Source organism: Oncorhynchus nerka, linkage group LG4, assembly GCF_034236695.1.
Source record: "Oncorhynchus nerka isolate Pitt River linkage group LG4, Oner_Uvic_2.0, whole genome shotgun sequence".
In the NCBI taxonomy this organism is placed as follows: Eukaryota; Metazoa; Chordata; class Actinopteri; order Salmoniformes; family Salmonidae; genus Oncorhynchus; species Oncorhynchus nerka.
The window spans coordinates 57,035,306-57,058,334 of record NC_088399.1 but is presented as its reverse complement, the minus strand read 5'-3'; the positions used below and the strand labels follow the sequence as shown (position 1 = coordinate 57,058,334).

The 23,029-nt window shown below is 42.6% G+C and overlaps 1 long non-coding RNA gene across 1 annotated transcript; it reads left to right on the top strand.

Annotated features, from left to right (window-relative positions):
- The first annotated feature begins 8,358 nt into the window (after positions 1-8,358).
- LOC135571429 (uncharacterized) lies at positions 8,359-22,508 on the top strand. Its single transcript, XR_010463802.1, has 2 exons — positions 8,359-9,169; positions 22,271-22,508. It is a non-coding gene; the product is annotated as an uncharacterized LOC135571429 (long non-coding RNA).
- The last annotated feature ends 521 nt before the right edge of the window (positions 22,509-23,029 follow it).

The window sequence follows — 23,029 nt, the reverse complement described above, 5'->3', positions numbered from 1 at the left end:
CTCTGTCAGGAGGAAAGGACCAAAATTCACCCAACTTAATGTGGGAAGCTTGTGGAAGGCTAAGTTAACCAAGTTAACCAATTTAAAGGCAATGCTACCAAATACTAATTGAGTGTATGTAAACTTCTGACCCACTGGGAATGTGATTATCATGTAAGGCTATCAGTGACATACCATTAAAAAAATGAGAAAATGCAACATAACTTAGCATGGAAATAGCTGTTTTATCATTCAGCCTACAATAGCAGCCAATGAGTGAGTGGTGTTCAATGTAGGCCTACATTCCATGAGACTTACAGGGCTTGACGTTAACCCGTTTCTCCACTTGTCATTCAAACAAGGAGGTGGCTGAAAATGTGTTTGATGCAAGAAAACACTTTACAAAATAAAATTCATCATTATTCCCATACCGTTATTACTGAGAAGACAAAATTATGCTACCCTCTGCCTATTGGCTACTTAGCTTATTCAAGCCTGTCTCAAAATACAACACTGCCCCTTTAAGACAAAAATAAATATATTTTCAAAGATGACTAGAAATGCACGTTTTGTGCTCTTGTATGAAGCAATCACTCCCCCATTTCTGACTACAGATGATCTAACACTGGGCTAATAACTCCCTAACTAGCAAAGGATATGAACAAAATGACAAATGTGCACACATTGCCTGGGAGGGCATAGGCCCAGCCACTCAGAATGAGTTTTTCCCACAAAAGAGCTTTATTAAAGACAGAGATACTCCTCAGTTTCATCATCTGTCCAGGTGGCTGGTCTCAGACAAACCCGCAGGTGAAGAAGCCAGATGTGGAGGTCCTGGGTTAGCGATGGTCTATTTGTGGTCTGCGTTGGTGAGGCCAGTTGGGCGTACTGCCCAATTCTCTAAAACAATGTTGGAGGCATCTTATGGTAGAGACATTAACATAAAATTATTTGGCAACAACTCTGGTGGACATTACTGCAGTCAGTGTCAATTGCATGCTCCCTCAAAATTTGAGACATCTGTCGCATTGTGTTGTGACAAAACTGCACATTTTAGAGTGGCTTTTTATTGTCCCAGCACAAGGTGCACCTGTGTAATGATCATGCTGTTTAATCAGCTTCTTGATATGCCACATCTGTCAGGTGGATGGATTATCTTGGCAAAGGAGAAATGCTCACTAATAGGGATGTGAACAAAATTTGAGAGAAATAAGGTTTTTGGCATATGGAAAATGTATATGTGAACTTTTATTTCAGCTCATGAAACATGGGACCAACACATTACATGTTGCGTTCATATTTTTGTTCAGTATACATTGTCAGTCATAGGCTTCACTGGGAAATGTGTTGATGTTGTACTCACAATCTGGCCATACCCCAACCAAAAACCCTGGATGAACAGAGATATTTGTACCATGCTGAGAGCCCGTACTGCAGCATTCAATGTCAGCAGAACAAACTCTGACTCGGTGATGCGTGACAGGTACAAGGCAAGCAGGTACAAACTCCGCAAATCCATTAGGGACGGAAAAAGACAATACAGACACAAACTTGAATTGACAGTCGACAACTCAAGACTTGCGATGCATGTGGCAAGGACTACAGACTATTCACGGACTACAAAGGCAAATCCAGCTGTGTGGCCCACCAAAGTGTCCCTCCCAGATGATCTTAACATATTCTATGCTTGCTTCGAAGCAGACAATATCGAACCATCCAGTTAAGACTCTTGCTGCTACAGACGACCAGGTGCTTTCGTTCTCCGAGGCTGACATGTCACTGTCCCAGGCCATAGTCCCCACCTGCTTCAAGGAGACCACCATCGTCCCAGTGTCCAAGAAAAACAAGATGATGTGTCCAAATGGCTATCGCCCCGTCGTACTCACCCCAGTCATCATGAAGTGTCGAAAGAGGCTGGTCATGGCCCACATCAAGGCCAGCATGCCAGGTACACTGGATTTGCTTACCGCTAACAGAAACTCACTGCACAACATTTGCCCCCCAATCACCCCTTTCCCGAAACACTATAAATTGTGCCTTCCTGTATTATCTATTCTACTGAGCCACTTACCGTATGTTCGTATTCTTATCGTTTTTATTTCTAATTGTTGTTGCATTGTCGAGAAGGAACACGCAAGTAAGTATTTCTTTGGATGGTGTATACCATGTGTATCCCATACATATGACTAGTAAAACTTTAAACTGAAACCTGCTCCCTCCTCTCTTCAAAACATTCACACCTATATTAACTCACACTCCAAATCTCAGGAGAGTAGTCAAACCCAACCCTTGACAGTTTAAAATCCCAGGTCGATGCAAGCATTACCATTTTTATTGTCACCGTCAACAAGGTCAGTCACCGTCTTCTCTTTCTGCTCTGTCTCTCCATCCCATCTCACAGCAGAGTCTCTGCATCATATAACACATGTCCTATGGGGATCACCAGTCTTTGTCTGTTTGGTACAAATACAACATGTAGCACCTCAGAGCCCAACTGCTAGAGCGGACAAGCAGGTACTGACCCTGTGGTTTCATCCAAGTAAAGCTACAATAAAAATAGGTCATTCCTAGGTTTTTACTGTGTAATTACCATTTCATCAAATAGTTTCTCTGCTAATACCTAGTCTTTTCTGTAGCGGTAAAATATAGTGCTGACTACCCAAACAACAACTACCTGGACTTACAATTGCTCCTCCTCTATTCCATCTTCCAGTGTTCAACATCAGTAGCATCAAGCACAAGGGCTGCCTGGCCACAAATTTCTGCAACACCACATCCACTTCTAGCATCCTGGGAGTCGGCTACATTGTCTCACAGACCTGCTGCAGCACCAATCTGCAACGGGGTTGGCTCCGTACAACTACCTCTCACAGTGGCCCTTGGTGCAGCCCTGGTGGCCATCTGGAGCACCTTAGCCTAGACAAACCATTCACAATAAGGATACCTCCTCCATAGATTTCCATGTGTTGTTATAGTTCTTAAATACATAAAATATACTAAAACAAGTAATATTCTGAAAAAGACAACCAGGTTTATGCAGGCTAGTTTCACTAAGCTTTAGTTCTGTGTATTCCGGGTTTCCAAGCTGGTTACGGGTGCACCTCAGCCACGCTCAAGGTACTAAACGATATAACCGTCATCGATAAAAGACAGTACTATGTCTTCATCGACCTGGCCAAGGCTTTCGACTCTTGTCAATCACCGCATTCGTATCGGCAGACTCAACAGCCTTGGTTTCTCAAATGACTGCCAACTACTTCTCAGACAGAGTTCTGTGTGTCAAATCGGAGGGCCTGTTGTCCGGACCTCTGGCAGTCTCTATGGGGGTACCACAGGGTTCAATTCTCGGGCCGACTCTTTTCTGTGTATATATCAACGATGTCGCTCTTGCTGCGGGTGATTCCCTGATCCACCTCTACGCAGACGACAGCAGGTATATCTCACTGGTCATCCCCAAAGCCAACACCTCCTTTGGCCACCTTTCCTTCCAGTTCTCTGATGCCAATGACTGGAGCAATTGCAAAAAAAGATATATTTTTTCTTTAAATAATAAATAAAATATATATATATTTTTTAAATATATAAAAATGACTATTAAAAAAAATATTTAAAAAAGAGACATATTACCCTCACTAACTTTAAACATCAGCTAACCGATCGCTGCAGCTGTACATAGCCTAACTACCTCATTCCCATATGGTTTTTATTTACTTTTCTGCTATTTTGCACACCAGTATTTCTACTTGCACATCATCATCTGCTCATCTATCACTCCAGTGTTAATTTGCTAAATTGTAATTACTTCGTTACTATGGCCTATTTATTGCCTTACCTCCTCACTCCATTTGCACACACTGTATATAGACTTTCTTTTTTCTATTGTGTTATTGACTGTACGCTTGTTTATTCCATGTGTAACTCTGTGTTTGTGTCGCATTGCTTTGCTTTATCTTGGCCAGGTCGCAGTTGTAAATGAGAACTTGTTCTCAACTAGCTTACATGGTTAAATAAAGGTGAAATAAAATAAAAATAGCTTAAAGTAACAACTCAAACTGGTTTTACCTCTAGGCTAAACAACATCCTACTATAGCATCGTTATGAACAGTTCAAATCTATGTCACTATTTATACTGGGAACACATCACAGTGACAAGCATTTTCAATGGCATACCATCTTCTCAACCATGTCACTATTAATTATCATATCTAGTAAGTTATCATTTTCCTATTAGGCATGTTGCACTCTGTACTCATAAAGATAACCTTGTATTTATTGTATGTACAATAAATAATCATATGTACTCAAAAATATCTACTATTATGTGTGTGAAATGATTGAACAAATACTACAATAAAGATAAATTATACCCTTACTAAATAATAGGCTTCTGGCAAACAGCTGTGGCAAACCTTTGACCAATTTGCAGCAAGCTCATATTTTCACATGTAAATTTGCTTTTGGCAAACAGTTTGTAAATTTGCAGCAACTTGTTAACTTCTTGCAAACAAGTCGGAAACGTGTGGCAAATATTCTACTGTTTGCTGCAAATTGGTTGCAAACTCAGTATGAATATTCCAATTAGATCAGGTTTTTAGTTACTGTGTGTTAACATGGAAATGTATCTACATACACCAAATCATATATAAAACTTTAAATGAACTTCTCAGAGAAAAAACGAAACATACTAAATGTAGTAAATATACCAAATAATTTTTATTCAATTTCTTAACAGAAAATAAATGAAATCCTCAGCATGGTAATGAAGAAAAGAGCAATGACTGGATATTATCAGGATTTTTTAAATGTCAAATTAGTATGTACAGTGGCAAGAAAAAGTATGTGAACCCTTTGGAATTACCTGGATTTCTGTATAAATTGGTCATCAAATTTGATCCGATCTTCATCTAAGTCACAGCAATAGACAAACGGTGTGCTTACAATAATTTGTGTGTCATATTAGTTTATTTCTCGTCTATATTGAATACATTTAAAAACATTCACAATCTAGATTGGGAAAAGTATGTATTTGAACACCTAGGCTAATGACTTCTCCAAAAATGAATTGGAGTCAGGAGTCAGCTAACCTGAAGTCAATCAATGAGACGAGATTAGAGATGTTGGTTAGAGCTGCTTTGCCCTATTAAAAAAACCTCACTAAATGTAAGTTTGCTATTCACAAGAAGCATCGCCTGATGTGAACCATGCCTCAAACAAAAGAGATCTCAGAAGACCTAAGATTAAGAATGGTTGACTTGCATAAAGCTGGAAAGGGTTACAAAAGTATCTTTAAAAACCTTAATGTTCATCAGTCCACGGTAAGACAAATTGTCTATAAATGGAGAATGTGATCCCGTACAGGGATCAACATCAGGGAAATTTCAGTGACAACTAAAAGTACAACGTCGTAACATTAAACATTCTTGGAAATGCACGTGTCTTACATCCTTCAAAAGATTAGGATCTTGGTAATCAAACTACGTTTTCCAATTTAAAATAGCTATTACAGAGAACAAATACCATAATTTTGTTTGAGAAGAGCATTCAACAACAAAAACATTTTCCGCCATGACAGTTTTTACACATTCACATCTGAAGGTAAAATTATGACTTACATTCTGATATCTTGCTCTTATTTCTCTTCCTGAGGGTTCCAGTGATCAAATGAAGTGCCGTTTTCTTTGATAAAATAAATTTTTATAGCCTAAATCGAAACATTTTGTAACCTGTTTGTGCCGTGAATTCCATCTCTATCATTTTTTTTTTTACAGAGTATTCAACGTAATTACACACGGTAAACAATCGTTTATCTAGTCATGGTTGGTTTCAGTGCATTCCTCTGGATGTTTGCAACACAGTCAATAGTTTTTTTTGCAGGGAGTATTGACCGAAGTGAACTGATTTGAAGACAACGAGCAATGACTACCTTGCGCACCAATCATTTTAGCGAAGCTTCGTTGATTGACTGTATTTATGCCCAATGACCATGGATCTTCTTGAAATCTAGCTGGGTAGATAGCCAATGAGCTGAGGTAAACGCCAGTATGTAATGGTTTTGGGTTGGACCACCATTCCTTGTTTGAAAAGGCACGCATAAGGAACTCCATTCTCGCCTTGACTATCAGAGGAGTTGCTGTGAGGCTTGTTACGCACAGCAGTATTTTGGAAAGTTGTATTTTCAACGATTTCATTGAAGACATCATGGCGAATAAATCAGGAAAAGCAAAGTCTAAGTATACAGATTTGCACCAGATTATATATATATATGCAAAAAGAAAAAATATATATATTTTGCAATTTGCAATGAAATGTGTGGTTTGTGTGTGTGTGTTTGTGTATATATATATATATATATATATATATATATATATATTGCTCAAAAAAATTAAGGGAACACTAAAATAACACATCCTAGATCTGAATGAATGAAATATTCTTATTAAATACTTTTTTCTTTACATAGTTGAATGTGCTGACAACAAAATCACACAAAAATTATCAATGGAAATCAAATTTATCAACCCATGGAGGTCTGGATTTGGAGTCACACTCAAAATTAAAGTAGAAAACCACACTACAGGCTGACCCAACTTTGATGTAATGCCCTTAAAACAAGTCAAAATGAGGCTCAGTAGTGTGTGGCTTCCACGTGCCTGTATGACCTCCCTACAATGCCTGGGCATGCTCCTGATGAGGTAGCGGATGGTCTCCTGAGGGATCTCCGCCCAGACCTGGAATAAATCATCCGCCAACTCCTGGACAGTCTGTGGTGCAACGTGGTGGATGGAGCGAGACATAATGTCCCAGATGTGCTCAATTGGAAACAGGTCTGGGGAACAGGCGGGCCAGTCCATAGCAGCAATGCCTTCCTCTTGCAGGAACTGCTGACACACTCCTGCCACATGAAGTCTAGCATTGTCTTGCATTAATTTACCGAGGTTAGCTAGCCAGCTATTTGGTCGTCCTTAACGTAGGAGACACTGCTAGCTAGCCAACAGCTAGCCAACGTCTACCGAATAGAACTTCCGCACTCAACAACCGGTCGCATTCCGCTTCGCTCCACAGGTAGTATCACATTTTCATTTCATTTCATTACAAGTACAACGGTTTGATTTGTTTGATCGTAGCTAGCTACATAGCTAGCTACATAGCCGTCTTTGTATCAAAGATAATTGTGTAGTCTAGAGCGATTTTCTAGGTTAGCTAGCCAGCTATTGTCGTTCTTTTAACGCAACGTAACGTAATCAACACTGCTAGCTAGCCAGCTAGCCCCCGAATAGCAGCACTGTAGAAACTATTCCACTCAACGGAACGACTTGATTAGTGTAGTGTCAACAACGCAGCCACTGCCAGCTAGCCTACAAAGTCAACAACGCAGCCACTGCCAGCTAGCCTACTTCAGCAGTACTGTATCATTTTAATCATTTTAGTCAATAAGATTCTTGCTACGTAAGCTTAACTTTCTGAACATTCGAGACGTGTAGTCCACTTGTCATTCCAATCTCCTTTGCATTAGCGTAGCCTCTTCTGTAGCCTGTCAACTATGTGTCTGTCTATCCCTGTTCTCTCCTCTCTGCACAGACCATACAAACGCTCCACACCGCGTGGCCGCGGCCACCCTAATCTGGTGGTCCCAGCGCGCACGACCCACGTGGAGTTCCAGGTCTCCGGAAGCCTCTGGAACTGTCGATCTGCGGCCAACAAGGCAGAGTTCATCTCAGCCTATGCCTCCCTCCAGTCCCTCGACTTCTTGGCACTGACGGAAACATGGATCACCACAGATAACACTGCTACTCCTACTGCTCTCTCTTCGTCCGCCCACGAGTAAAGGATAGAGTCCTTTACTCAGGACTAACATTTGGGCATCAGTGAGAGACCCTGGTGATATGTTGATCACTGAATATTATTGTTGCGGTTCTGACTGAACTTCCTCAGGTGGCCTGGAGGTGGATTGATGAGCCTGCTATTCGAAATAAAAACAGAGATGCTATTGCGTGCCACTGCATTGAAGCCAACCATGGCTCACCTTCCTCCCCTCCTTCGCTTTGTAGCCATAGAACACAGCCAAATTACACCAAGAGGTGGTGACATGGTACGTTAACTAAAACAGAGACATTCTGGCAGTACTGCTTAGACACTGGATTCAAAAGGGGCTAAACAATTATTTTCACTGTCCTCGTTTCTATAATGTTACGTTGATTTTTAGGGTCTGTATCTCCGGATTCACTGGCAAATATAATCTATGTATTGTAATGACCTGACTAGATCATAAATGAACAATTGTCCAGACAGAGGCTTGAGTTTTCGAATTGACATGTCGGACCCTTGAACACCGGGTACTGGTCAGTACAACACAACCACCTCCTAGCCTAGCACATAACAGCGGGTCGCTACAGTATATTTTGACATGTTTTATTGATTAACGAGATGCAGCTTATTGTTTTACCATAATTTGCCATTTACTTTGAAACACTATCATTATACTTTATATTTTACATTGTTGTGTCTCAATGGGCTATAAATAAGAGTTAAGCGCAATGGTCAGGTCACTGAGGAAGACCTCAGTTTGACGTCGAAACGTTAGTCACCTGTTCGCGTCCTGTACGATGGATGAAAGTGACCATAAAGAAATCAATATCTGCCTTTGCCAGGTACGCTGCTACTTAATATTTGAATTGAGTTGTTTTTTGTAACTGTTGGATGAGAAAGTGCATGCACTGCAGCCTCAATTAGCCTAGCTAGCTAACGTTAGCTAGCTTAACTAGCTTCTCCCGGTTTGATGCAGTCAAGACAGGTTCTTCGTAATCATATTTGCTGATAAATAACATATGACAGCTATTAGTCTACTATAGCGCGAATCGGCTTGGTTGGTTGCTGTCTCTCCCTCCCTCCTCCTCTCCATGTCACTTGCTCAGAGTACAGACCCTCCCCGCCTGCTTAGAGCGCCGCCTCTCCCTCGTGATTTATCAGCTCCGGTTAATAAAGTAGCTTTAAAAAATAAAAATAAACTTTTCTGCTGCTTTCTACACTTGGATCGGATCTGGATCCGACCAAGTCTCTACGAAATGGGTCTAGTTGTCCTCAATTCCATTTGGAACTGGTCTCTATATTTAAAATAATAATAATTTATGCGCATCGGGTCCGGGTGGAAATCCCCAGGTACATGTCGGAACAGGTCCAACTTTTTGGAACCGTAAGTACCTCTAGTTAAAATACAATCAGCTTTTATGACGTTGATAATGATACCACCTATCCGTGCATTAATTCTCTGAAGTTGCTGAAATAAATACATTACATTTCTCCACTCCTGTTCCGGAGTACACATTTACATGGTGTATTATTTTACTGTAAGAAATGCTTAATTCATATTAGACTATGTAGGAGGTTGTAGACCTACAGTAATTTCAGTGAGGCTACTATTCCATTTAACCCATCTGAACAGTAGGCTACAGTTCCCTCGTTTGACGTGCCATATTTGATGCCCCAGTGTTTGAGTAGAGGGGTTGGCTGTTTAGCAACAAATCGATGCCTTCGCAACTATGGGGTTGCAAAACAGACGGGGTTGGCTTAGATTGTTGACAACATGTAAACTATATTTCGTCTCCTATGTTTTCTCTCAATGAGCTCTTGTTTTCTCTCAAGTACACTGTTATGGTTGTTGGTCAGCTAGCTAGGGTATTTTTTTTGCCATATTAGCATAGACATGACATCATCCTAACTGACCTAAAACAGGGAATTTTTACTAGGTTTAAATGTCAGGAATTGTGAAAAACAGAGTTTAAATGTATTTAGCTAAGGTGTATGTAAACTTCAGACTAACTGTATATCCACAGTAAAATTAATCCTATATCGACATAACCTGAAAAGGCTGCTCAACAAGGAAGAAGCCACTGCTCCAAAACAGCCATAAAAAAGCCAGTCTACGGTTTGCAAACTGCACATGGGGACAAAGATCATACTTTTGGAGAAATGTCCTCTGGTCTGATGAAACAAAAATAGAACTGTTTGGCTATAATGACCATCGTTATGTTTGGAGGAAAAAGGGGGATGCTTGCAAGCTGAAGAACACCATCCCAACCGTGAAGCACGGCCGTGGCAGCATCATGTTGTGGGGGTGCATTGCTGCAGGAGGGACTGGTGCACTTCACAAAATAGATGGCAACATGAGGATAGAAAATGATGTGGATATATTGAAGCAACATCTCAAGACATCAGTCAGGAAGTTAAAGCTTGGTCACAAATGGGTCTTCCAAATGGACAATGACCTCAAGCATACTTCCAAAGTTGTGGCAAAATGGCTTAAGGACAACAAAGTCATGGTATTGGATTGACCATCACAAAGCCAATGACCTCAATCCCATAGAAAATCTGTGGGCAGAGCTGAAAATGAGTGTGTGAGCAAGGAGGCCTACAAACCTGACTCAGTTACACCAGCTCTGTCAGGAGGAAAGGACCAAAATTCACCCAACTTAATGTGGGAAGCTTGTGGAAGGCTAAGTTAACCAAGTTAACCAATTTAAAGGCAATGCTACCAAATACTAATTGAGTGTATGTAAACTTCTGACCCACTGGGAATGTGATTATCATGTAAGGCTATCAGTGACATACCATTAAAAAAAATGAGAAAATGCAACATAACTTAGCATGGAAATAGCTGTTTTATCATTCAGCCTACAATAGCAGCCAATGAGTGAGTGGTGTTCAATGTAGGCCTACATTCCATGAGACTTACAGGGCTTGACGTTAACCCGTTTCTCCACTTGTCATTCAAACAAGGAGGTGGCTGAAAATGTGTTTGATGCAAGAAAACACTTTACAAAATAAAATTCATCATTATTCCCATACCGTTATTACTGAGAAGACAAAATTATGCTACCCTCTGCCTATTGGCTACTTAGCTTATTCAAGCCTGTCTCAAAATACAACACTGCCCCTTTAAGACAAAAATAAATATATTTTCAAAGATGACTAGAAATGCACGTTTTGTGCTCTTGTATGAAGCAATCACTCCCCATTTCTGACTACAGATGATCTAACACTGGGCTAATAACTCCCTAACTAGCAAAGGATATGAACAAAATGACAAATGTGCACACATTGCCTGGGAGGGCATAGGCCCAGCCACTCAGAATGAGTTTTTCCCACAAAAGAGCTTTATTAAAGACAGAGATACTCCTCAGTTTCATCATCTGTCCAGGTGGCTGGTCTCAGACAAACCCGCAGGTGAAGAAGCCAGATGTGGAGGTCCTGGGTTAGCGATGGTCTATTTGTGGTCTGCGTTGGTGAGGCCAGTTGGGCGTACTGCCCAATTCTCTAAAACAATGTTGGAGGCATCTTATGGTAGAGACATTAACATAAAATTATTTGGCAACAACTCTGGTGGACATTACTGCAGTCAGTGTCAATTGCATGCTCCCTCAAAATTTGAGACATCTGTCGCATTGTGTTGTGACAAAACTGCACATTTTAGAGTGGCTTTTTATTGTCCCAGCACAAGGTGCACCTGTGTAATGATCATGCTGTTTAATCAGCTTCTTGATATGCCACATCTGTCAGGTGGATGGATTATCTTGGCAAAGGAGAAATGCTCACTAATAGGGATGTGAACAAAATTTGAGAGAAATAAGGTTTTTGGCATATGGAAAATGTATATGTGAACTTTTATTTCAGCTCATGAAACATGGGACCAACACATTACATGTTGCGTTCATATTTTTGTTCAGTATACATTGTCAGTCATAGGCTTCACTGGGAAATGTGTTGATGTTGTACTCACAATCTGGCCATACCCCAACCAAAAACCCTGGATGAACAGAGATATTTGTACCATGCTGAGAGCCCGTACTGCAGCATTCAATGTCAGCAGAACAAACTCTGACTCGGTGATGCGTGACAGGTACAAGGCAAGCAGGTACAAACTCCGCAAATCCATTAGGGACGGAAAAAGACAATACAGACACAAACTTGAATTGACAGTCGACAACTCAAGACTTGCGATGCATGTGGCAAGGACTACAGACTATTCACGGACTACAAAGGCAAATCCAGCTGTGTGGCCCACCAAAGTGTCCCTCCCAGATGATCTTAACATATTCTATGCTTGCTTCGAAGCAGACAATATCGAACCATCCAGTTAAGACTCTTGCTGCTACAGACGACCAGGTGCTTTCGTTCTCCGAGGCTGACATGTCACTGTCCCAGGCCATAGTCCCCACCTGCTTCAAGGAGACCACCATCGTCCCAGTGTCCAAGAAAAACAAGATGATGTGTCCAAATGGCTATCGCCCCGTCGTACTCACCCCAGTCATCATGAAGTGTCGAAAGAGGCTGGTCATGGCCCACATCAAGGCCAGCATGCCAGGTACACTGGATTTGCTTACCGCTAACAGAAACTCACTGCACAACATTTGCCCCCCAATCACCCCTTTCCCGAAACACTATAAATTGTGCCTTCCTGTATTATCTATTCTACTGAGCCACTTACCGTATGTTCGTATTCTTATCGTTTTTATTTCTAATTGTTGTTGCATTGTCGAGAAGGAACACGCAAGTAAGTATTTCTTTGGATGGTGTATACCATGTGTATCCCATACATATGACTAGTAAAACTTTAAACTGAAACCTGCTCCCTCCTCTCTTCAAAACATTCACACCTATATTAACTCACACTCCAAATCTCAGGAGAGTAGTCAAACCCAACCCTTGACAGTTTAAAATCCCAGGTCGATGCAAGCATTACCATTTTTATTGTCACCGTCAACAAGGTCAGTCACCGTCTTCTCTTTCTGCTCTGTCTCTCCATCCCATCTCACAGCAGAGTCTCTGCATCATATAACACATGTCCTATGGGGATCACCAGTCTTTGTCTGTTTGGTACAAATACAACATGTAGCACCTCAGAGCCCAACTGCTAGAGCGGACAAGCAGGTACTGACCCTGTGGTTTCATCCAAGTAGAAAGCTACAATAAAAATAGGTCATTCCTAGGTTTTTACTGTGTAATTACCATTTCATCAAATAGTTTCTCTGCTAATACCTAGTCTTTTCTGTAGCGGTAAAATATAGTGCTGACTACCCAAACAACAACTACCTGGACTTACAATTGCTCCTCCTCTATTCCATCTTCCAGTGTTCAACATCAGTAGCATCAAGCACAAGGGCTGCCTGGCCACAAATTTCTGCAACACCACATCCACTTCTAGCATCCTGGGAGTCGGCTACATTGTCTCACAGACCTGCTGCAGCACCAATCTGCAACGGGGTTGGCTCCGTACAACTACCTCTCACAGTGGCCCTTGGTGCAGCCCTGGTGGCCATCTGGAGCACCTTAGCCTAGACAAACCATTCACAATAAGGATACCTCCTCCATAGATTTCCATGTGTTGTTATAGTTCTTAAATACATAAAATATACTAAAACAAGTAATATTCTGAAAAAGACAACCAGGTTTATGCAGGCTAGTTTCACTAAGCTTTAGTTCTGTGTATTCCGGGTTTCCAAGCTGGTTACGGGTGCACCTCAGCCACGCTCAAGGTACTAAACGATATAACCGTCATCGATAAAAGACAGTACTATGTCTTCATCGACCTGGCCAAGGCTTTCGACTCTTGTCAATCACCGCATTCGTATCGGCAGACTCAACAGCCTTGGTTTCTCAAATGACTGCCAACTACTTCTCAGACAGAGTTCTGTGTGTCAAATCGGAGGGCCTGTTGTCCGGACCTCTGGCAGTCTCTATGGGGGTACCACAGGGTTCAATTCTCGGGCCGACTCTTTTCTGTGTATATATCAACGATGTCGCTCTTGCTGCGGGTGATTCCCTGATCCACCTCTACGCAGACGACAGCAGGTATATCTCACTGGTCATCCCCAAAGCCAACACCTCCTTTGGCCACCTTTCCTTCCAGTTCTCTGATGCCAATGACTGGAACGAATTGCAAAAAAAGATATATTTTTTCTTTAAATAATAAATAAAATATATATATATTTTTTAAATATATAAAAATGACTATTAAAAAAAATATTTAAAAAAGAGACATATTACCCTCACTAACTTTAAACATCAGCTAACCGATCGCTGCAGCTGTACATAGCCTAACTACCTCATTCCCATATGGTTTTTATTTACTTTTCTGCTATTTTGCACACCAGTATTTCTACTTGCACATCATCATCTGCTCATCTATCACTCCAGTGTTAATTTGCTAAATTGTAATTACTTCGTTACTATGGCCTATTTATTGCCTTACCTCCTCACTCCATTTGCACACACTGTATATAGACTTTCTTTTTTTCTATTGTGTTATTGACTGTACGCTTGTTTATTCCATGTGTAACTCTGTGTTTGTGTCGCATTGCTTTGCTTTATCTTGGCCAGGTCGCAGTTGTAAATGAGAACTTGTTCTCAACTAGCTTACATGGTTAAATAAAGGTGAAATAAAATAAAAATAGCTTAAAGTAACAACTCAAACTGGTTTTACCTCTAGGCTAAACAACATCCTACTATAGCATCGTTATGAACAGTTCAAATCTATGTCACTATTTATACTGGGAACACATCACAGTGACAAGCATTTTTCAATGGCATACCATCTTCTCAACCATGTCACTATTAATTATCATATCTAGTAAGTTATCATTTTCCCTATTAGGCATGTTGCACTCTGTACTCATAAAGATAACCTTGTATTTATTGTATGTACAATAAATAATCATATGTACTCAAAAATATCTACTATTATGTGTGTGAAATGATTGAACAAATACTACAATAAAGATAAATTATACCCTTACTAAATAATAGGCTTCTGGCAAACAGCTGTGGCAAACCTTTGACCAATTTGCAGCAAGCTCATATTTTCACATGTAAATTTGCTTTTGGCAAACAGTTTCGGTAAATTTGCAGCAACTTGTTAACTTCTTGCAAACAAGTCGGAAACGTGTGGCAAATATTCTACTGTTTGCTGCAAATTGGTTGCAAACTCAGTATGAATATTCCAATTAGATCAGGTTTTTAGTTACTGTGTGTTAACATGGAAATGTATCTACATACACCAAATCATATATAAAACTTTAAATGAACTTCTCAGAGAAAAAACGAAACATACTAAATGTAGTAAATATACCAAATAATTTTTATTCAATTTCTTAACAGAAAATAAATGAAATCCTCAGCATGGTAATGAAGAAAAGAGCAATGACTGGATATTATCAGGATTTTTTTAAATGTCAAATTAGTATGTACAGTGGCAAGAAAAAGTATGTGAACCCTTTGGAATTACCTGGATTTCTGTATAAATTGGTCATCAAATTTGATCCGATCTTCATCTAAGTCACAGCAATAGACAAACGGTGTGCTTACAATAATTTGTGTGTCATATTAGTTTATTTCTCGTCTATATTGAATACATTTAAAAACATTCACAATCTAGATTGGGAAAAGTATGTATTTGAACACCTAGGCTAATGACTTCTCCAAAAATGAATTGGAGTCAGGAGTCAGCTAACCTGAAGTCCAATCAATGAGACGAGATTAGAGATGTTGGTTAGAGCTGCTTTGCCCTATTAAAAAAAACCTCACTAAATGTAAGTTTGCTATTCACAAGAAGCATCGCCTGATGTGAACCATGCCTCAAACAAAAAGAGATCTCAGAAGACCTAAGATTAAGAATGGTTGACTTGCATAAAGCTGGAAAGGGTTACAAAAGTATCTTTAAAAACCTTAATGTTCATCAGTCCACGGTAAGACAAATTGTCTATAAATGGAGAATGTGATCCCCGTACAGGGATCAACATCAGGGGAAATTTCAGTGACAACTAAAAGTACAACGTCGTAACATTAAACATTCTTGGAAATGCACGTGTCTTACATCCTTCAAAAGATTAGGATCTTGGTAATCAAACTACGTTTTCCAATTTAAAATAGCTATTACAGAGAACAAATACCATAATTTTGTTTGAGAAGAGCATTCAACAACAAAAACATTTTCCGCCATGACAGTTTTTACACATTCACATCTGAAGGTAAAATTATGACTTACATTCTGATATCTTGCTCTTATTTCTCTTCCTGAGGGTTCCAGTGATCAAATGAAGTGCCGTTTTCTTTGATAAAATAAATTTTTATAGCCTAAATCGAAACATTTTGTAACCTGTTTGTGCCGTGAATTCCATCTCTATCATTTTTTTACAGAGTATTCAACGTAATTACACACGGTAAACAATCGTTTATCTAGTCATGGTTGGTTTCAGTGCATTCCTCTGGATGTTTGCAACACAGTCAATAGTTTTTTTTGCAGGGAGTATTGACCGAAGTGAACTGATTTGAAGACAACGAGCAATGACTACCTTGCGCACCAATCATTTTAGCGAAGCTTCGTTGATTGACTGTATTTATGCCCAATGACCATGGATCTTCTTGAAATCTAGCTGGGTAGATAGCCAATGAGCTGAGGTAAACGCCAGTATGTAATGGTTTTGGGTTGGACCACCATTCCTTGTTTGAAAAGGCACGCATAAGGAACTCCATTCTCGCCTTGACTATCAGAGGAGTTGCTGTGAGGCTTGTTACGCACAGCAGTATTTTGGAAAGTTGTATTTTCAACGATTTCATTGAAGACATCATGGCGAATAAATCAGGAAAAGCAAAGTCTAAGTATACAGATTTGCACCAGATTATATATATATATGCAAAAAGAAAAAATATATATATTTTGCAATTTGCAATGAAATGTGTGGTTTGTGTGTGTGTGTTTGTGTATATATATATATATATATATATATATATATATATTGCTCAAAAAAATTAAGGGAACACTAAAATAACACATCCTAGATCTGAATGAATGAAATATTCTTATTAAATACTTTTTTCTTTACATAGTTGAATGTGCTGACAACAAAATCACACAAAAATTATCAATGGAAATCAAATTTATCAACCCATGGAGGTCTGGATTTGGAGTCACACTCAAAATTAAAGTAGAAAACCACACTACAGGCTGACCCAACTTTGATGTAATGCCCTTAAAACAAGTCAAAATGAGGCTCAGTAGTGTGTGTGGCTTCCACGTGCCTGTATGACCTCCCTACAATGCCTGGGCATGCTCCTGATGAGGTAGCGGATGGTCTCCTGAGGGATCTCCGCCCAGACCTGGAATAAATCATCCGCCAACTCCTGGACAGTCTGTGGTGCAACGTGGTGGATGGAGCGAGACATAATGTCCCAGATGTGCTCAATTGGAAACAGGTCTGGGGAACAGGCGGGCCAGTCCATAGCAGCAATGCCTTCCTCTTGCAGGAACTGCTGACACACTCCTGCCACATGAAGTCTAGCATTGTCTTGCATTAATTTACCGAGGTTAGCTAGCCAGCTATTTGGTCGTCCTTAACGTAGGAGACACTGCTAGCTAGCCAACAGCTAGCCAACGTCTACCGAATAGAACTTCCGCACTCAACAACCCGGTCGCATTCCGCTTCGCTCCACAGGTAGTATCACATTTTCATTTCATTTCATTACAAGTACAACGGTTTGATTTGTTTGATCGTAGCTAGCTACATAGCTAGCTACATAGCCGTCTTTGTATCAAAGATAATTGTGTAGTCTAGAGCGATTTTCTAGGTTAGCTAGCCAGCTATTGTCGTTCTTTTAACGCAACGTAACGTAATCAACACTGCTAGCTAGCCAGCTAGCCCCCGAATAGCAGCACTGTAGAAACTATTCCACTCAACGGAACGACTTGATTAGTGTAGTGTCAACAACGCAGCCACTGCCAGCTAGCCTACAAAGTCAACAACGCAGCCACTGCCAGCTAGCCTACTTCAGCAGTACTGTATCATTTTAATCATTTTAGTCAATAAGATTCTTGCTACGTAAGCTTAACTTTCTGAACATTCGAGACGTGTAGTCCACTTGTCATTCAATCTCCTTTGCATTAGCGTAGCCTCTTCTGTAGCCTGTCAACTATGTGTCTGTCTATCCCTGTTCTCTCCTCTCTGCACAGACCATACAAACGCTCCACACCGCGTGGCGCGTCCACCTAATCTGGTGGTCCCAGCGCGCACGACCCACGTGGAGTTCCAGGTCTCCGGAAGCCTCTGGAACTGTCGATCTGCGGCCAACAAGGCAGAGTTCATCTCAGCCTATGCCTCCCTCCAGTCCCTCGACTTCTTGGCACTGACGGAAACATGGATCACCACAGATAACACTGCTACTCCTACTGCTCTCTCTTCGTCCGCCCACGTGTTCTCGCACACCCGAGAGCTTCTGGTCAGCGGGGTGGTGGCACCAGGATCCTCATCTCTCCCAAGTGGTCATTCTCTCTTTCTCCCCTTACCCATCTGTCTATCGCCTCCTTTGAATTCCATGCTGTCACAGTTACCAGCCCTTTCAAGCTTAACATCCTTATCATTTATCGCCCTCCAGGTTCCTCGGAGAGTTCATCAATGAGCTTGATGCCTTGATAAGCTCCTTTCCTGAGGACGGCTCACCTCTCACAGTTCTGGGCGACTTTAACCTCCCCACGTCTACCTTTGACTCATTCCTCTCTGCCTCCTTCTTTCCACTCCTCTCCTCTTTTGACCTCACCCTCTCACCTTCCCCCCTACTCACAAGGCAGGCAATACGCTCGACCTCATCTTTACTAGATGCTGTTCTTCCACTAACCTCATTGCAACTCCCCTCCATGTCTCCGACCACTACCTTGTATCCTTTTCCCTCTCGCTCTCATCCAACACTTCCCACACTGCCCCTACTCGGATGGTATCGCGCCGTCCCAACCTTCGCTCTCTCTCCCCCGCTACTCTCTCCTCTTCCATCCTATCATCTCTTCCCTCTGCTCAAACCTTCTCCAACCTATCTCCTGATTCTGCCTCCTCAACCCTCCTCTCCTCCCTTTCTGCATCCTTTGACTCTCTATGTCCCCTATCCTCCAGGCCGGCTCGGTCCTCCCCTCCCGCTCCGTGGCTCGACGACTCATTGCGAGCTCACAGAACAGGGCTCCGGGCAGCCGAGCGGAAATGGAGGAAAACTCGCCTCCCCTGCGGACCTGGCATCCTTTCACTCCCTCCTCTCTACATTTTCCTCTTCTGTCTCTGCTGCTAAAGCCACTTTCTACCACTCTAAATTCCAAGCATCTGCCTCTAACCCTAGGAAGCTCTTTGCCACCTTCTCCTCCCTCCTGAATCCTCCTCCCCCTCCCCCCTCCTCCCTCTCTGCAGATGACTTCGTCAACCATTTTGAAAAGAAGGTCGACGACATCCGATCCTCGTTTGCTAAGTCAAACGACACCGCTGGTTCTGCTCACACTGCCCTACCCTGTGCTCTGACCTCTTTCTCCCCTCTCTCTCCAGATGAAATCTCGCGTCTTGTGACGGCCGGCCGCCCAACAACCTGCCCGCTTGACCCTATCCCCTCCTCTCTTCTCCAGACCATTTCCGGAGACCTTCTCCCTTACCTCACCTCGCTCATCAACTCATCCCTGACCGCTGGCTACGTCCCTTCCGTCTTCAAGAGAGCGAGAGTTGCACCCTTCTGAAAAAACCTACACTCGATCCCTCCGATGTCAACAACTACAGACCAGTATCCCTTCTTTCTTTTCTCTCCAAAACTCTTGAACGTGCCGTCCTTGGCCAGCTCTCCCGCTATCTCTCTCAGAATGACCTTCTTGATCCAAATCAGTCAGGTTTCAAGACTAGTCATTCAACTGAGACTGCTCTTCTCTGTATCACGGAGGCGCTCCGCACTGCTAAAGCTAACTCTCTCTCCTCTGCTCTCATCCTTCTAGACCTATCGGCTGCCTTCGATACTGTGAACCATCAGATCCTCCTCTCCACCCTCTCCGAGTTGGGCATCTCCGGCGCGGCCCACACAGGTCGCTCCTACCAGGTGGCGTGGCGAGAATCTGTCTCCTCACCACGTGCTCTCACCACTGGTGTCCCCCAGGGCTCTGTTCTAGGCCCTCTCCTATTCTCGCTATACACCAAGTCACTTGGCTCTGTCATAACCTCACATGGTCTCTCCTATCATTGCTATGCAGACAACACACAATTAATCTTCTCCTTTCCCCCTTCTGATGACCAGGTGGCGAATCGCATCTCTGCATGTCTGGCAGACATATCAGTGTGGATGACGGATCACCACCTCAAGCTGAACCTCGGCAAGACGGAGCTGCTCTTCCTCCCGGGGAAGGACTGCCCGTTCCATGATCTCGCCATCACGGTTGACAACTCCATTGTGTCCTCCTCCCAGAGCGCTAAGAACCTTGGCGTGATCCTGGACAACACCCTGTCGTTCTCAAATAACATCAAGGCGGTGGCCCGTTCCTGTAGGTTCATGCTCTACAACATCCGCAGAGTACGACCCTGCCTCACACAGGAAGCGGCGCAGGTCCTAATCCAGGCACTTGTCATCTCCCGTCTGGATTACTGCAACTCGCTGTTGGCTGGGCTCCTGCCTGTGCCATTAAACCCCTACAACTCATCCAGAACGCCGCAGCCCGTCTGGTGTTCAACCTTCCCAAGTTCTCTCACGTCACCCCGCTCCTCCGCTCTCTCCACTGGCTTCCAGTTGAAGCTCGCATCCGCTACAAGACCATGGTGCTTGCCTACGGAGCTGTGAGGGGAACGGCACCTCAGTACCTCCAGGCTCTGATCAGGCCCTACACCCAAACAAGGGCACTGCGTTCATCCACCTCTGGCCTGCTCGCCTCCCTACCACTGAGGAAGTACAGTTCCCGCTCAGCCCAGTCAAAACTGTTCGCTGCTCTGGCCCCCCAATGGTGGAACAAACTCCCTCACGACGCCAGGACAGCGGAGTCAATCACCACCTTCCGGAGACACCTGAAACCCCACCTCTTTAAGGAATAGGATAAAGGATAAAGTAATCCTTCTCACCCCCCCCCCCCCCCCCCTTTAAAAGATTTAGATGCACTATTGTAAAGTGGCTGTTCCACTGGATGTCATAAGGTGAATGCACCAATTTGTAAGTCGCTCTGGATAAGAGCGTCTGCTAAATGACTTAAATGTAAATGTAAATTAGGAGGAACCCAGGGCCAACCGCACAAGCATATGGTCTCACAAGGGGTCTGAGGATCTCATCTCGGTACCTAAATGGCAGTCAGGCTACCTCTGGCGAGTAGATGGAGGGCTGTGAGGCCCCCCAAAGAAATGCCACCCCACACCATGACTGACCCACCGCCAAACCGGTCATGCTGGAGGATGTTGAAGGCAGCAGAACGTTCTCCACGGCGTCTCCAGACTGTCACGTCTGTCACATGTGCTCAGTGTGAACCTGCTTTCATCTGTGAAGAGCACAGGGCGCTAGTGGCGAATTTGCCAATCTTGGTGTTCTCTGGCAAATGCCAAACATCCTGCACGGTGTTGGGCTGTATGCACAACCCCACCTGTGGACGTTGGGCCCTCATACCACCCCCATGGAGTCTGTTTCTGACCGTTTGAGCAGACACATGCACATTTGTGGCCTGCTGGAGGTCATTTTGCAGGGCTCTGGCAGTGCTCCTCCTGCTCCTACTTGCACAAATGCGGAGGTAGCGGTCCTGCTGCTGGGTTGTTGCCCTCCTACGGCCTCCTCCACGTCTCCTGATGTACTGGCCTGTCTCCTGGTAGCGCCTCCATGCTCTGGACACTACGCTGACAGACACAGCAAACCTTCTTGCCACAGCTCGCATTGATGTGCCATCCTGGATGAGCTGCACTACCTGAGCCACTTGTGTGGGTTGTAGACTCCGTCTCATGCTACCACTAGAGTGAAAGCACCGCCAGCATTCAAAAGTGACCAAAACATCAGCCAGGAAGCACAGGAACTGAGAAGTGGTCTGTGGTTATCACCTGCAGAACCACTCCTTTATTGTGGGTGTCTTGCTAATTGCCTATAATTTCCACCTGTTGTCTATTCCATTTGCACAACAGCATGTGAAATTTATTGTCAATCGGTATTGCTTCCTAAGTGGACAGTTTGATTTCACAGAAGTGTGATTGACTTGGAGTTACATTGTGTTGTTTAAGTGTTCCCTTTATTTTTTTAGCAGTGTATATTCCATGTCAGATATATATATTTTTTAATTAAAATGGAATGGAGTAGAACAGCAAACACATATGAAATAGCCATTGGGTGCTTTTCGGGGGAGGGCAGACCCACAACAATGGCCGGAGTTGAATGGAACAGAACTTCACCTTAGTGACTGTTCCCTCTGCTCTATACAATACATATCTGTTTATTTTAAGTGATGATAAAAGGCTCATACAATACAAATATTTTCTAATGTTTTCTTTCACAGTGATAGCGACTCCGACTGGGAGCCCCCGGTGCCAAGCTGCCCGCTCTACCTCTGCCCCCTCTACTCCTGCCTCCAGTGGTGTTCATATGCCACAGTTCATTACTGCAGGCATAACTGTGCCTCAGGGCCAAAAGGGCACAGCATGATGGAGGCGTCGTTGTGTCTGTGTCGCATGACCTGCACCACTTGTTCAGTTTGCCTCTGCTTTACATCAGAAAGAGACTGCTATGGGACATGGCACAGGCAGCAAAATATTGTGTAGAGGACTTCCAAAGGGTGTACTGTTTTTTAAAAATATTTATTTTCAAAAAAAATTTGATTTTTTTTTTGTGTGTGTTAGAATTGCTTTTTGATATGTTGTATATAGTTATTTGCACTGTTGTATATAGTTATAGGTAATTTCACCAATTCGGCCACTTGGGTACATTTGGGCAACTTGTGTGGGACACCTGGGTGACTTCATGCTAAATGTCATGTAGCTCACCCATTCCTGAAGTTATCAGTCTGAAACTTTGCACACCTACAAATTATCTCCAGCATCCTATCTGACTGTGTGGCTATTCTAGTACATGTGAAAGATGATGCTACAACAATAAAAAACAGATAACGTATGCTCTTTCTTTCTCTTTCCTTCCACCAGATCTACTGTGTTATATTCTCCTACATTCAAATAACATTTCCTCAAACTTCAGAATGTTTCCATTCAAATGATACCAAGAATCTGGGGCTGAGCTACAGGCAGTTAAATTAGGGTATGTC